Source organism: Canis lupus, chromosome 38 (genome assembly GCF_003254725.2).
Source record: "Canis lupus dingo isolate Sandy chromosome 38, ASM325472v2, whole genome shotgun sequence".
Lineage (NCBI taxonomy): Eukaryota > Metazoa > Chordata > Mammalia > Carnivora > Canidae > Canis > Canis lupus.
Window position 1 is genome coordinate 6,940,080 of NC_064280.1, and position 17,850 is coordinate 6,957,929.

Below are 17,850 nucleotides of genomic sequence, written 5' to 3' on the forward strand. Positions count from 1 at the left end.
CTAAGAGTAAAGGAAGTCATTCAAAGGACTGGCAAGACCCCATCCACCTGTGCCTGCTTAACTCCATGACTTTTTCTTTCTTTTTCTTCTATCTCCCCTCACTCTCTTTCAGGCACCTGCTCATCTGGCTATTTCACAAACTTACTAGACATCTTCCTCCTTCAGAACTGCACTCGTATTGTTCCTTCTACACAGAATGCTGTTCCTTCAAATATTTACATGGCTTCCTGCCTCATCAAATATTAGCTCAAATCTTAGCTCAAGATAAACCATCCTATTCAGTGAGGCTTTCTCTGGGCACATCATTTAACGTAACGGCCTCCCCTGCCCATAATTTCTATCTACTTTCCCTGCCTTATGCTTCTCCTTGGTATTTGTCAACATATAGCATATTATATACTTTTATACTTTTTATCTATTGCCTGTTTCCATATACTACGTATTTATATACATATTTTTTCCTGCTAGAACAGATAAGGCAATCAAGAAATATTTAATCTATGTTTATGTAATACTTAAAGAAATTACATTATTAAGTGCAGGACTAGAAGTACTGCAGATAGTCATCATGGTTGTCATGTCTCTTTGTGTGTGAATCCAGATGGAGTTTCCTTACTTGTGGAAGTCTGTCCCCACCTGGCTCATTTTCATCTCCCATATAAACATTGGGTGCTTAATTCTTCTTATGTATATTGATATTATTTCATGTAAACTTCAAATGTATGATGAATGTTATGTATATGCTTATGTTATTGGAATTTACTCAGTATATGGAAAGGCCTTTATTGGATTGAAAATGAAATAGTACTTTAAAAAATTACTTTTTTTCTTTCTTTCTTTCTTTTTTTTTTTTACTTTGTTTAGGAACACAAAGTAAAATTCTTAATTAGGGGTAATTATTGATATAAAGACTCAATAAATGCCTAAGAATTTAGAGGATGAAACCAAAGTCTTTTTTTTTTAATTCCTAATTTTGTAATTGCCATCTCTACATTTCTTCTTTTCCATTCCCTCCTTCTCTTCCTTCTCCTTCTACTCCTCTGATGCCTTCTCATTTTCTTCTTCCTGCTCCACCATTTCCCTGTCTTGTTCCTGCTCCATATATTCCTAATTTTATTTTATTTTTAAAATAAATACTCTTCCTTTCTTCTTAGGAAAAAAAAATCACAATGAATTAAATACTTCTAGAGAGCTGATATCAAACTCATGGATCTGTTTGATGGATGGGCTACCTCTGGATGGATGGAAGGGATTCACTTTTTCCTGGGCAAAACCAAAACAGAATAGCCAATTACTCATTAATTAAATCATATTTATCCAGGCTGTCTCAAGTCTTTAGAGAGATGCAAAAAAATATTAAAATGTGATCTTAGCCTGTGAGAAATTTATCATCTAACTGAGAAGTGGATGTTTATGTGAACTAATTAGTTAGCAATGGATGTTAGAAGATTGGATATATATTGACAGGTATCATTGATGTGTTAAGCTTTAATTGTATTTGATATTTAAAATGATGAGATCAATTATGACTTTAACTTCAGTGAAAGTTCCCTGTTTTATAGAAGTATTGGTTGTAATGAGCCTGATCATGCTGAATTGATCACCAAACTGAAGTTGGCTAAGAGAGGGAGTGTCCTACTGCCTGCGTGACCTGAGGGGTCCCCCTAATGGTTACACAGCTCAAGTGGGGTTCTTAGCAGACAGGAACTCCTCTGGTCCTGGGTCTGATCTTCCTGGTCCCATCTCCTCCGTGAACTTAGAAAAATGACTTTTTAAATTTTTATAAGTAGAAAATCCCGTGTCCTTCATCCTCCTTTTGGGTTTCTGTCTATAAATATATGGAGTGTTGACTCAGGAACAAATATGGACAACTGTTATTTTCTGCAGCTTTGGAGTTCTTTTTTTTGTTTTGGAGTCTGGTTGCCAGCTTTTTAAGTTGCTCACAGTATTTTTTGTTATTTATTCACATTCTCCACTCTGACCTTTGGGAGATCTCTCTCCACTTGCCTGCTTCATCACCAGCCTTCTGAAGCAATTGCTTATATCCACTGAGAGCCAGAAATGTCTTGGAAGCATGTTTCTGGTCCTGTCCCAGTCTTCAGCAGGCTGCTTCTTTCAGGGAATGCCTTCTGTGCCTCAAGGAGGGTCTCTCAACTCTTCTGTCCTCAGATTTAAGTTTGCATATGGTAAAGATTTGTGGGAAAGTGATGAGCAGAGCAGACTTGCTCCTGGATCAGGGCTCCAAGAGATTCTAATTCATCCTGCCAATATTCAGATGGTCATTAAGAGGTGATTAAGAAGGTGCCTGGGTGGCTCAGTAGGTTAAGCGTCTGCCTTCAGCTCAGGTCATGATCCCAGGGTCCTGGGATTGAGTCCCCCATCAGGCTCCCTGCTTAGTAAGGAGTCCACTTCTCCCTCTGCTTGCAGCTTCCTCTGTTTGTGTGCTCTCTCTCTCTCTCTGTCAAATAAATAAATATGATCTTAAAAAGAAAAGAGGTTATTAAGAGTTTGGGTAGTTTCTTATTATGCTAATCTATGGTAGATTCCTCCTCTTTCCTCACCATTCCCTCTGGAAAGAAGGAAGATTTGGTTTACTTCTCTTCTTAGGAATGGTTCATCACTTTTTGGATCATGTTCCTTGAGCTTTCTTTCCATCCTCAACTCTGATTATTTTTAACTATGATTTTTGTAATTTGTGAAATGTATTCTCAATAGGTGTGGGTCAGTCTCCGTTGACTCTCTACATGCTTCCCAAATCAATTTCATGTTCCTTACAAAATAATTTAATAAATACTCTCACATGAATGAAGTTAAGGTAAAGGATATTTTATACAAATTCCTAAAAGATGAAGGTTAATTTTACAGAAGTTATTTATGGTCAGGGAACATATTTTTGAAAAACTTACGGCTTGGTATAGAATTAAAAATATTTTTTGATAGAAAAAAATGAAGTACAGATTGCCAAAACTTACAAAACCATCGAAGGTATCCTTTTCTGAAAGAAATACTTATATTTTATCTCTTTAAATTAGAATATATATATTCAACTATGTATGTATACACATAAATATATATACACATACACATTAAATTTCTTTTAAAAGGAATATTTATACTACATCTCATTTAATAGTAATACATGCTTATTATAAAAAATCAAAAGACAAAAATATGTAAAGTAGAATGAATATTTCTCTAATCTTACTCTTTAAAGATGATCACTGTGGGGCTGTCTGGGTGGCCCAGTCAATTAGGCATGGGACTCTTGATTTTGACTCAGATAATGATCTCAAGATCCTGAGATCGAGCCTCACCTCAAGCTCTGAGCTCAGTGGGCAGTCTTCTTGAGATTTTCTCTCCCTCTCCCTCTGCTCCTCCCCTCTGTACTCTATCTCTGTCTCTCAAAAAAATAATAATAATAAAGATGATCACTGTGAACTTTATGGCACATACATTTTCATATTTTTAAATTGTCTATATACAGAACTATCTAGATTTTTAAAAACGAAGTAGATATCATATTAAGAATTATACAACATGATCTATTTTAGTTGTTATATATAGATGACAGATAATACTCTGTTATGCATTTTCAAACTAATTATTTTCCTGCCAAAGCATCCTTAGCATGTGTGTTAAGCAAAATTAAAAATAGAATATAAAAAAATAGAATATAAATATATAAATGCTTTTTTAAAAATAGTTGTGGTGTTTTGCCCCAAATAATTTTTCACATATGGATGAGGAGGACAGCAGATTTGTAAGGCAGCTTGTCATGTTAATTAAATTCAGGCAACCTAGAATGTTTGTGTTAAACTAAAAGAAAAGCAAAACTGTCTCTGATATTATAAGAGCTGTATTTTACAAACATGGATTGTTTACAGTCAATATGAAAGAATGAAACTTTGATGAGAAACAAGGACTTGTCTAATGCTTTGATCTTCATGCATCCTAAGGACTAGAAAATGTGTTCATTGACAAAACAAACATAAGAGTACAAATTATTTGTACCTGAAAATTATATACACATATTTATAAAGATGAGTTATACATCATAGCATAGTATTAGAAATTTTTTTAAACAGTGCACAACATAGAGTGAATGTGACAGCATCACTCCACGATTCTTGCAGTAAAGAGCTGAATATAGTTTTACCTTCTAGCATCCGTGACTTGGAATATATTCATGAGTCATTCCTTTAGTGAAACAGGGACTAAATGAATCTTGGTTATTCTAGTGGTGGGTGTCAGAGATTGGTCAGTGAGGGGTGGGGAGAGAAAGATATTCCATCATATATACAAACCAATTAACCCGTTTCCAGAGTTTGGCATTGCAAGCAGGAACAACAGTTTCTCTATTCATTAGAAATAATTTGATTTTTATATAATCCACATGAAGAACACATTTGATCTTTATATAATCCACATGACGAACACATAATCAATGACACTTTCTAGATATCCATTTAAAAATCACTAATCTTCTAAATGAGATGGTTGTATGACCAGCAGAAAACAATTGGGTTAATAGCAATTTAGCCAGAAGCATTTTGGCCTAAAGTCCAACAAAACAATTAAGTAGAAATGATGATGATTACAAAATTATATGGTGGTATTGATAACTACAGTGCCCAATGGGTAGGTTTGCAAAATTTTGAGTATTTTTCTTACATTTTATTCTTCTTGTAAATTTTTAAATTGTATTTAATATTTCTGTTTTATAATCATTTTTATATTATTACACTCTCTGAAATGCCAAAAGTCGAGAAAAATTGAGATATGCCAAACTGATAGGTTAAATTCCTTGCAATCTATTAACAACATATCACTCAGATTTAAAAAAAAATAAAAAGTATCAATAACATGTATACAAAAAGTGTCACAAAACTTTCTATAATGAACTAACATTAAAAACATTTGAAACACAAATTTTGGGGGTAACTTTTCACCAAACTATTATAATCGAATGTCAAATTAATCAACTTGCTTTTGGTAAACCATTATTCTAAATTTCTATCAGACATTTTTAAAAAATGAAACAATATCATTGCATTATTAAAGGAAGTTAGTCTTTTTTGGGGGAATTTGTCATTTTAATTAAAAGTGGTAAAGCAGATATTTTATGATCAATTATATACGTATTTATACTGACAATTCCTAATTATTAATATATTATTATGTATAAATCATTTGTTAAAGACTTAATATGAAGATTATTATAATTCTCAAAAACATTAATTCATTTTTTAAAAATACTTTATCATCAAATGATTAATATTTCACAAATTACCAACATTAAACTTTATTACCGTATGAGTTCTTAATTGAATGTATTGATTTGATATTACATATAAACTGACATTAAGGGCAGCCCCGGTGGCACAGCGGTTTAGTGCCGCCTGCAGCCTGGGGCAGGAGACCCAGGATCGAGTCCCACATCGGGCTCCCTGCATGGAGCCTGCTTCTCCCTCTGCCTGTGTCTCTGCCTCTCTCTCGCTCTGTGTCTCTCATGAATAAATAAAAAAATAAAATCTTTGAAAAAAATAAACTGACATTAAAGACATAAATGATTTTTTAAGCTTTTTATTTTGAAAAATTTTAAGCATACTTTAAAATTGAAATAACATAATAAATCCCTATCCATCCATTACCCAGCTCAATACTTACCAACATTTTCTCATTCTTATTTTATTTATCTCTTCTAGTTTGTCTATTTTTTCTCCAACCTCCGTGGTTTTTCCCAAGATTATTATAAAGCAAATACCAGATATTGTATCATTTTGCCTGTAAATATTTCAGTACAAATCTCTGATAGATAACTTTTAAAAAACATTACTTAGTAATATTTGATTGCAAATAATATTGTAAATAATGAATAATGTCGTATCATCTACTAATCCATCCTATTTTCTTCACCTACCTAAAAACTGTCTTTGTTTAAAAAAGATTTTATATATTTATTCATGAGAGACACACAGAGAGGCAGAGATATAGGCAGAAGAAGAAGCAGGCTCCCTGTAGGGAGTGCGATGTGAGACTCAATCCCAGGACCCCAGGACCACACCCTGAACCAAAGGCATATGCTCAACCACTGAGCCACACAGGTGCCCTAAAAAGTCTTTTTACTATTATTTGAATCAGGATCCAATCAAAAGCTATGCTTTGTTTTTGGCTAACATTCTTCTAAACACCCTTTTATAATGTTTTATATTTGTTGAAGATACTGATTCATTTGTCCTGAAGAATTTCTCATATTCTGGATATAGCTGATTATATTTACTTGTTCCTCTTTCCCCATATTTCCGGTAATTTGGCAATTTACAAATTTAATTAGATTTGGGCTCAACTTTTGGAAAAAAAACATGATTCCTAGCTTTTATCTTTTATAATCCTTTTTTCTAGAGTGTCACTTGAGTTCACCTACTTCTGTTCCTTACCATTACTATTTTTCCCATGTTTCTCAAGTGTCTGATGCATGGCAGCAGCAAATGTATTTCCTTCCATCGGTACACCAAACCAGTGAAAATACTACCAGTTCCACTGCTGCCTTGTGCCAGAGTCTGTGTTCCACCCATCATCAGAGAACAAATTCTTGTGCCAAATGGAAAAAAATCATTCAGCTGTATAATCCTATCTTAGTATTTGCTTTCTTAGACCACACATGGCAATAAGTGTTTGCCACCAGGTTGGGTGTTTTGGGAAGGGAACTATGTGATGGAGATTAACATCCACGGTATATTAGTGAGTGCTCCTGGGAGAATAAAGAGCAAGAGTGAAGAGGGAGAAACCAATCTGCAGTCTCTTTTTTTTTTTTTTTTTCCAATCTGCAGTCTCAACCATGTTTCCAAGTGATGCTCTAGAGAGTTTTGGAGGCCTGGTGGCCTTGCAAGTTGTCTCAAGTTGAAGTAGCAGGCTTTATACCACAGTTACCCTGGGAATGTGTATAGCAAGAAATAAACTATGCACAAAAAAATCAGAATAGATCATGAATAATCCTTTCCCCTTTTTAAAATCAATTTTTTGGGACTCTTGGGCTCAGTGGTTGAGTGTCTATCTTCTGTTCAGGGCATGATCCCGGAGTCCCGGGATCGAGTCCCGCATCGGGCTCCCTGCATGGAGCCTGCTCCTCCTTCTACCTTTGTCTTTGCCTCTCTCTCTGTGTCTCTCATGAACAAACAAATAAAATCTTTACAAGATTCAATTTTCTGGGGAAACTTTCAGTAACTATTGAAGATGACCAATGACTGTTGACAAAATTTTCTTCTGGTATAATTACTGAGTCATATTTTGTATATGTATAAGATCAATATCTGGTGTTTCCAGTCATTTCTATTGATGCTCAAACTGTTTTTTTTTTTTTCCAGAATAAAACAATGTTGGAAACTGCCATAAGAATACAAGTGAAAAAAAAACATTATATACATTAAATGTTTAGCTTTTAAAAAAAATGTTACTCATACTTCATTTGAGTGGTTTTAAAAAGAATCATGCCAAAGAAAATCATGATTTTTGGCTTAATCCTGAGTTAAGAATTTTCAAAAAAAAAAAAAAAAAGAATTTTCCCACAATGCATATGGCCTCCTATATATAATAGATGATTTTATATACAATTTAAAATCCAATACATTATGAATTTGTGATTCAGAAGTACCCTTAAATATTTTAAATATTTTTAAGCAGTAGAAACACACATGATAGTTACAAGTGGAAATAATACCCGTAAAGTGTTCTATATTATTATCCCAGAGACACACCATAGAGGTCTCAGGTTATTAAGAAAACATCAAAAAATGTTTTGTATATTAAGAGTATTTTGGGGGAGTGGGAAAAAAAGCTTTCCCTTTGGTTTAAAATACTCAACAGCCTGAATTCATGAACCTGAGAAGGTAGCAGTCTCTGGAGGAGCTACAATTGCAGAGAAATCCAGCGTGGAGGCACACGTGTGCTTTCCACTCCACTCCCCACCCCAAACCCTCTGCCAGGTGAGGCTCAGGTTCCCACTTTAAAAGAAGTTAAGGCCACTTCTATTTCAGAAGGTAAACGTTTGGTAGTATGAATGACTTTTTCTTCTTATTAAGTAGAATGGATGGTAATTTCTGAAATGCTCTTCCAATTTAAAACCTAAGAGCCCCTGTATCCCAACCCATGAAGCCACATGCCCCGGTGGAGGTTGGAGGGTGACATCTGCAATGCACTATGCTGTGTCCCTGTAAGCAGGAAGCATAGAGGGTGTGAGTAGCCTACAGTCCGGCCATCAGTGTCACCATGGAGTTGATTGTAGTTCTCTTTGTACCACTGATTATAATCACAGCTGTGTCCCTTTTCTGGCTATTGAAAGCTCATTGGAGGCTTCTCATTAACACCTTATTCCTGCGAACACATTTGGGGCATAGCATATTGTCCTCCAGCTGTGGGGGTGGGACGTTACTAGTGGGGAGTAAGAAGGGGGTGCATACTCTCCTCTGCTTTTCAGGCATCCAGCCTTGTCCTGCACGAAATTGCAGGTGTACCCACCCTTCTGTGTCTGCAGGCATACTTCTCCCATGGACCACACACCACTTGACACCGTGGGCCTTCTGTGGCGATGCCCATCTTCCCAGCCCCGGCTGCAGTTCTGGACCAGGAAGCAAACAGGACATCTGGGGCCAAAGCTGTCACAACAACAGTATTGACCCCTCCAGGAGAGCATCAGAACCCTTAGAGGGGGGCAGCCACTTCAGGAGAGTAGGTTCCATCAGGAGGTATCTTTGTTCCAGGACTTTCCAGAGACATTTCCCTTTTGTCCATCATCCATCTTCTTTGTGTCTGTGTGAGGATCTTGGCCTCTTCTGCGGTGACAGGAATGTTCTTCTTTTGATCTGGGTAAGCATATTCGCAGATTCACTTACGTACCAGACACCAAATGCATTGGCCCCTTGATATTATACTTCCCGGCCTCCAGAACTCTGAGAAATAAGTGTATAAATAGATATATAGAGAGACATACGTCTAATTTCTGGCCTTTGGTGCTCACCTTGAATTCTTGGCACTAGGCCTGCAGGATGTTTTGGTGAAGCAAGTTGGCTGGTGGCAGTTTCAAAGGTAATGGAGGAACTGGGATTTTCTTCTGAATTCTTACTCTTGTACTCTTGCCTTGTGCCGTCCTTTCTGAACAGGAAGTTTCGCCTTCTCTCATAGATCTTTTCCGTTTGGTCCCACTTGCTGAGGTTCCTGGTAACTTTGCTTGACCCGAAGCCTGCTGTTTCTCTTTGGTTTCTTCTGATACAGGTTGGGATTGGCCAGCCAGATAGTCTTCCCCTGACTTCCTGGAGCTCTGAAGATTTTCTTCCCCCCTTCCTTTGTTCTCCCTCAAACTGTTTCTTAAATTAGCCAGTGGGAGCTGCTTTAATTGCTTCCTCTGCCTCTTTGTTATGACCTCTATAATGTTTGATTACTTTCTTGCTTTTCAGCGCAAGATGTTGCAGATTTATTTGACAGATTTTCCATTCAGACCTGGAAACAGTCAGTTTCCTGAGGAGGAAAATAAAGCTCCGAGACCAGAATTGGGGCCCCAGAGGTGGTCATTGCTACTGGTTTGTCTCTGCTTCTGGAACTTTTCACTGGACAGGTATTTATATAATATGCATTTTTAAAAAGATAAATAAATGTAGGTGTCTTAGTCAGCCCAGACTACTATAACAAATACCACAGACTTGATGGCTTAAGCAACAACATGTATTTCTCAGAGTTCTGGAGGCTGGGAAGTATAAGAACAAGGTGCCAATGGATTTGGTGTCTGGTAAGAGCCTGCCTCCTGGCTTGTAGAGAGCTACTGTCTCACTGTGTCCTCACATGGAAGAGAAAGAGATCATCTCTCTCCTGTCTCTTCTTATGAGGGCTCCACTCTGATGATCTAATCACCTCTCAAAGTTCCACCTCCAATTACCATCACATTGGGGATTTGGGCTTCAATATATGAATTTTGGAGGGAAATATTAGTGCATAACAATGAGAATATAATTTTTTTTAGAGAAAATCATGAATCCATAATAAAATCTCCATTTCAAATGTATGATTACTATGTGTTACTTTACTTGGTTTTATACTTTTCTCATATTTTGATACTAAAAATCTTGGTGACATGATGGGTACATAAATTCTTATTTGATTTATCCTATACTATAAACATTGTGATTTCAAAATAGTAAGAACCAATGTTATCATTAACAATAAGGCTACTGAATGCAGCTTGTGATTTATTTGTGGTAATTTTTTTTATCCCTAACATATATCTCACTCTTGATGGACAGTACAAGTATTGCACTTTAAGTCACTTGAAATAATTCTTCTCTGTGTGTTTGTCAAGAATTTGATATACAGGGATCCCTGGGTGGCGCAGCGGTTTGGTGCCTGCCTTTGGCCCAGGGCACGATACTGGAGACCCGGGATCGAATCCCACATCGGGCTCCCGGTGCATGGAGCCTGCTTCTCCCTCTGCCTGTGTCTCTGCCTCTCTCTCTCTCTCTCTCTCTCTGTGACTATCATAAATAAATAAAAATTAAAAAAAAAGAATTTGATATACAATTAGATCCTTTTCCCCCCAATTTATTACTTTTACAAAATGCTTAGCTTTGTATTTCAGAAAATTAGGTTTTCTTTTTATTACATAAGACATTTACAGGGTTCCAGGGTAAATATATATATAGACATCCCATTTCTATTCCTATTTCTTTCCTCATAGTACCATTTTTTTTAAAGATTTTATTTATTTATTCATGAGAGACACAGAGAGAGAGGGAGAATGAGAGAGGCAGAGACAGGCAGAGGGAGAAGCAGGCTCCATGCAGGGAGCCCGATGTGGGACTCGATCTTGGATCCTGGGATCATGCCCTGAGCTGAAGGCAGATGCTCAACTGCTGAGCCACCCAGCGTCCCCCTCATAAAACAGTTTTTGTTTTATCTTTCCATCGTGTCAGTAACAAGTCTTTACATAAGTAAATTTATATTTGTTTTCCTTATCTGAAAGCATTTCTTTAAAATTGAAAATTAGAAGGACTTTCAAATAGTCATCTTGTTAGTTTTATGGCCTGGTTCTGTAGTTACACAGCTGTATCAGATAGAAGCTTACTTCATCTTGTCCTAGTGTAGACTCAGAGACTAGAACATCTAACTAGAGAAAGCAGAGATTATAAATCTTCAAGGAAACATATGTGGGATATTATAAAAAAATAGAATATCCATTCATATTTGTAGAGTGCTTTTAGTTTATATGGTAATTTCACTATGAATTTATTTATTTATTCATTGAAGTATAATTAACATAAGGTATTATTTTTGATTAGAATATAATGATTCAACACTTCTACATGACATAACAATTCTCTACTGTGAATTTGTTAATTTTTCACAAAACCTTATTTTGGGTTTTTTTAAAGAGATTTTACTTATTTATGTATTTGAGAGAGAGAGCAAGAGAGACAGAGATAGTGAGAGAAAGCAGGATCAGGGAGTAGAGAGAAAAGCAGGCTGCCTGCTGAGCAGGGAGCTGGATTTGGGGCTTCTTCCCAAGAGCCAGAAATCATGATCTGTGCCAAAGGCAGACTGACTGAGCCATCCAGATACCCCAATAACCTTATTTTTCACCTCTGTTTTACAAATTGGAAACTGAGGCATGAGGACAAAAGGCCTTGCTGAGTTCTCACAGCTAAATACTGACAGGTAACAGTCCACGTTATGATGACACTGACTCTCAAATTCAAATACACTTGTGGTTTTTTTTTTTAAGATTTTATTTATTTATTCACGAGAAACACACACACACACACACACACAGAGAGAGAGAGAGAGAGAGAGAGAGAGAGAGAGAGAGGCAGAGACACAGGCAGAGGGAGAAGCAGGATCCATGCAAGGAACCAGACTTGTGACTCGATCCCAGGTCTCCAGGATCACACCTGGGCTGAAGGCGGCCCTAAACCGCTGAGCCACCCGGGCTGCCCAACACTTGTGTTTTGATCTATGTCTTCTGTAGTCATCATAAATTACTCCAATTAACTTTTAGAAGTAGCCTTTATTCCCTTTTTGTAGATTCACAATTCAAAATAACATTAAATACAGTCTCTGAAAAGTTCTGTACTTTTGAAATTAACTTAATGTTGTATTTCTTAATGTTTCCTGATTTTACTAGACCACAGAATATCTCCCAACCTCAGCGAGCCTGAAAAGGTGTCAAAGCCATAAGACTTGTTACTGCCACAAGTGTGGGTTAATCCACTTAATGACAGGTTCAATCAGCAGTTGGTTTCTTGACATAAACCATGCTCCAGGATTATGTTTGGCTTTGATAAACATCCATAGCTTGTCAGAGCCAAAGTTTGAAGATCATCTGTTTTATAATTTGATTCAGTTAATCTTTTAGTAACTTGACAAGCAGGTGATAATTTTTAAAAATAAACATTTATTGGTAATATTTCTCTCTCTTTTGTAAAAGATTTTATTTATTTATTCATGAGACACACAGAGAGAGAGAGAGGCAGAGACACAGACAGAGGGAGAATCAGGCTCCTTGCAGGGAGCCCAATGTGGGGCTCCATCCCAGGATCCCGGGATCACCACCTGAGCCAAAGGCAGTTGCTCAACCACTGAGCCATGCAGGCGACCCAGGTAATATTTTTCTCTTAAGGAAATTCATCCATATTTAGTTAACACAAGAACAGGAGAATCTGCAGGAGCCAGCAGTGTTTCTGTGTATTCCTAGCAACAAGAAACCATGACAGAGCAAGGCCTAAAACCAGAGCCTTCTGCATTTTCTCATCTGTGATGACGTACATTGATGTTAGACATTAATGAGTCTCAAGACATAAAGAAGAAGTATTTACCACTGGAAAATATGTTCTACACTAAAACAGAGGTAAGCATAAAGGCAAACAGTGTAAGATGTGGAGCTATGAAGGCTTGAGTTTTCTGGAACTTTTTTGTACAAAGTAATAAAAAAATAAACACTACAATTACTTGAGGTAGCTTATATGATATTCTGTGTTGTCTCCATTTTTCATTATTTTACTATGATTTTTTTCAAGTCAGCTGATCTATTTAAAAAAAAAACAGAAAATACTATTTTCAAGTGAGAGGTGGCCCTTTTCCAATTGGATTTTTCTTTACTCTTAATTTCTGAAAAATTCCCTTGAGAATGTAAACTTTTTAAAAAGTATAGTTATATTGGGATCCCTGGGTGGCGCAGCTGTTTGGCGCCTGCCTTTGGCCCAGGGCACGATCCTGGAGACCCGGGATCGAATCCCACATCGGGCTTCCCGTGCATGGAGCCTGCTTCTCCCTCTGCCTATGTCTCTGCCTCTCTCTCTTTCTCTCTCTGTGACTATCATAAATAAATAAAAATTAAAAAAAAAAGTATAGTTATATATAAAGGTAGAGAAAAATCCCTGGGAATTTATATGATCCTCTGGGCGTAAATTGAAAACACTGTTTTCTTGGATAAGTTCTTCAAAAACAGTGGGCAGTTAATTGCAGGGTGGATTTTTCCTAAGGTAATTTTAATTCACTCATTCACCCAAGGACCACAAAATTACTATTTATTAATTACTCTGGATTCTGATAGCCTCTGTGGGATATAAAATCCAGATGTGGAGAATTCAAGGTTCATGCTTGCTGTTATTATGGAGTAGCAATCTACCAGGATTACAACGTATATGATTGCAGTAAGATGAATATTAACAGGGGCATCCAGGTGGCTCAGTCAGTTAAGCATCTGATGATTTTGGCATAGGTCATTATCTCAGGGTCATTGAGCCTTGGGTCAGGCCCTGTGCCAAGCATGGAGCCTGTTTGAGATTCTGTCTCCCTCTGCCCCTCTCCACCATTCTCTTCCTCTCTCTCTCAAAAAAGATTCTTATTAATAAAAGGGGAGCTAAAAATAAAATAAAATAAAATTAAAAAATAAAAGGGGAGCTATAAAGTTATTCATTATGATAAAACACTGAAAACAGTGAATTTTAGAAAACTATAAGTATTTGAATATATATATATAAATGAAGACTGGAGAAGTATAGAAAATCTTTGTGGTGATGACATTTGAGCAATGAACAAATAAAAACCTTGGGTAGTTGGAAAAGGACAATGAACGTTTTCCATAAAGGAAGACAGTGTTAGCAGAGGCCAGGAGAAAATAACCCCACCCTGGTTGGTTCAGGAGATGAATATAGTAGAATTTGACTGTAGGGCACAAAAGTACGTTGGGAGAAACTGTTATCAATTATTGATGCACCGAGGACACAATTTCATCTGTATAGTAGCATCCTTTTCAGAATGTTTAAACTGAATCTAGTCCTTTGAAAAATCCAAATAGTAGAACATTCTGGAAAACAACTGGTCTGGACCTTAAAAAACTGCCAATGTCACGAACAACAAAAGTGTCTAGGGAACTATTTCGGATTAAAGAGTTATGACAATTAACTACAACGTTACAACTGATTATAAACCTCAAGAGGAAAAATAAGTGACAAATAAGCATTGATAACTGGGAAAATTTGAAACTAGACAGTATATTAGATAATGACATTATTTTAGTGTTATAATTCCTGAGTGAAATAATTGTATTGTTATATAGGAGAAGGCTTTTATTTTTACGAGATCTGCACTAAAGTGTTTAGGTATGAAATGTTATGATAACTGCAAGTAATTCTCAGGTGGTCCAGCATACACACACACACACACACACACCCCAATATTTTAAGAGAAACAAATACAGCAAAAAGTTAGCATTGAGGAATCCAGACAAAGGACATATGAGAGCTTCTTTTACTGTTTTTACTTTTCTATAGATTTCAAATTTTTCAAAATAAAAAGAAGGAAAATAAAATTTCTGTTAACATTTGAGGTTCACATATTTCTGAGACAGAGAGGCAGAGAGAGAATAGGGGCAGAGGGAGAAGGATAGGGAAAGGGAGAGAATCTCAAGCAGAGTCCTTGCTGAGCAAAAAGCCCAACATGGGGCTTGATCTCAAGACCCTGAGATCATGACCTGAGCCAAAATCAAGAGTTAGATGCTTAACCAACTGAGTCACCAGGAGTTCCAATATTTTTTTCCTTGAGTGATAGTCTCACATAGCATAAGTAGTCTTTTAAGATGGTTCTAACCTTTATCACCATTTTAAAATTGTTCCTGTAAATATTTCACTTTTATTTTTTAAGCATTCATGAAATAGTGCAAGTTACTTTGTTATGAAATATATAATACAGGGGTGCCGGGGTGGCTCAGTGGTTGAGCATCTCCCTTTGGCTCAGGTTGTGATCCCAGGATCCTGGGATTGAGTACCACATTGGACTCCCCGTGGGGAGCCTGATTTTCCCTCTGCCTGTGTCTCTGCCTCTCTCTCTCTCTCTGCCATGAATAAATAAATAAAATCTTAAAAAAGAAATACATAATTCAATACATATTTATTATAAAGATTTTCTTTGATTTACCATAATATTACACCTCAATAAACCCGTTGTAAGTTGAAAATGCATTTAATATACCCAATCTACTGAACATCATTGCTTAGCCTAACTTAAACATGCCCAGACACTTCCATTAGTTTATAGTGGGCAAAACCAACTAACACAAAAACTATTTTAAAATAATGTGTTGAATATCTCATGTAATTGATTGAATCCTGTACTGAAAGTGAAAAACAGAATTGTATGGGTGCAGACTGGTTGTAAGTGTATTGTTTGTTGACCCTCGTGATTGTGTAGCTGACTGAGAGGGGTTGGTGCTGCTGCCCAGCATCAAGAGAGAGTATCTATCACATATTATGAGCCTGGGAAAATATCAAAATTCTAAATTTTAAGTGTGGTTTCTACTGAATGCATATCACCTTTGTACCATTATAAAGTAGAAAACCATGGTAAGTCAGGGACGGTTTGTGTATGTGTTAATATGCCTCTAACTTGGCCAGGTGCAATCCTTGCCCTCAAGGAATATATGATGACCAGTTTACTCCAGAAAATGTTGGATAATCATGGGATGATGATTTTCGTCTTCCTTAGGAGTGATGAAAAAAGTGTTGTGATTTTTTTGACAATAGTTAAGTTTTGGAGAAAGATACTTCAATAAATTGAACTGAAACTGAAGATTTGGGTTGTTCCCAAGGAATTATGGCTTCCAGAAAATCCCAGCTACGGATAATTCTCCTTATTTAGAGTTGTACTAAGTGCTTTCCCCTTAAATTATTCTGTCAAAAGTTTTGGCCATTGCAATTCTTTGGTAACCTGCTCTCTGCCTGGCATCTGAAAGGAGTCGCTTTTTATAGGCTTTCCATCTACTAAGATGATTAATACCAGCTCAAAATGCTAGTAGTTATTTTTCTTAAAGGAGTTTGTGGGTGTGTGCTGACTCATTCAACCCTCTCACATCCTGTCTGCACCGTGATCTTAAGCATGTATTTTCAACAGGACTGGTCAGGTCAGTGCCAGGCTATAACCGTGAAACAAAACCAAGTTAATGTTTCATGAGCTAAAAAGTTGGCTGTGGAAGTGCCACACTCCAAATAACATATCTACCATTTTGTTTGAGAGTTACTAGTTTACTTCATCTGGTTTTACCATCTATGGTAAGGTAGTTAGAATTAATAGAAAATTCATCTCACTATTCAACAGGGTCCAAATAATGCAGCCCCCAAGTTAAAGCAAAATTGACATTATTGTAAATTGAAATCATGGTCCACATTACAGTATAAACCTGTTTAACCAAGGAGGAATTGATTTCTTTAAAATATTCAGAACCCTGATCTTCCCTAAAGTCTGACACAGAAAATACAAAACAAGCCCCTGTAACAAAAACCACAATTATGAGGAAAGGGTTCATAGACATGATGGGATTTCAGAAGCTAACAGGGGATCAAGTGTTCTGTTTACTGTGGAGTGTGGGGTTGACTCCAGACATGACTATGCTATGGAGTATTCCAAAGCCAGAATTGTAGTAAGTGTATCAGGTGTTTTTAGATGGAATATCACACACTAAAGAAGAGAATAGACATGGAGGATTAATAAAGGCAAGATCTATGGGTTTAGAAGAATGATTTTAATCTACACAATATTATAAAAAAAATTACTAAAGAATTTAATCAGAAAGAAGATAGTGAAAGGGATTATAAGGGAAAGGAAGGGAACTGTGTGGGAAAAATTAAAGAGGGAGACAAACCATGAGAGACTCCTAACTCTGGGAAACAAATAAAGGGTCACAGAAGGGGATGTGGGCAGGGAGATGGGGTAACTGGGTGATGGGCACTGAGGAGGGGACTTGATGGGATGAGCACTGGGTGTTATACTATATGTTGGCAAATTGAACTTAAATAAAAACAAATGTAAAAAAAAGAAAGAAGATGATGGGGAAATCAGTTTGAATAATTAAAAGTGATTATTTCCAACTCACTTTCCATACTTATTGGAAATTTGTACTGAAAGTCCTATATGGGGGAGCCTGGCTGGCTCAGCTGGTATAGCATGCAACTCTTGATGTTGAGGTAATGAGTTCAAGCACCATATTGGGAACAGCTATTACTTAAAAATAAAATGTCAAAAAAAAATTTTAGAAAGAAAGTCCTATACACATGTATTGAAAAAGTCTAAAAATCAATGATGCTTTCATTTCAATGATAGAATTAGAAAAAAAAAAAGTCCAGCAAATTAAATCCAAAGAATGTAAGAAGAAAATGATAGAATAGCAGAAAAAAATTAATTGAATAGAAAAAACACACAAGGGATTAATGAAGTCTAAGTTACTATATTAAAAAGATTAATAACATTGTTAAACCTTTAGCAAATATTATATGTAATGGCGAAAGATTAAAAACTTCTCCATTTACATCAGGAACA

At 36.4% G+C, this 17,850-nt stretch overlaps 1 pseudogene; it reads right to left on the reverse strand.

Annotated features, from left to right (window-relative positions):
- Positions 1 to 8,339: 8,339 nt before the first annotated feature.
- LOC112642856 (developmental pluripotency-associated protein 4-like) lies at positions 8,340 to 9,175 on the reverse strand (annotated as a pseudogene).
- Positions 9,176 to 17,850: the final 8,675 nt, after the last annotated feature.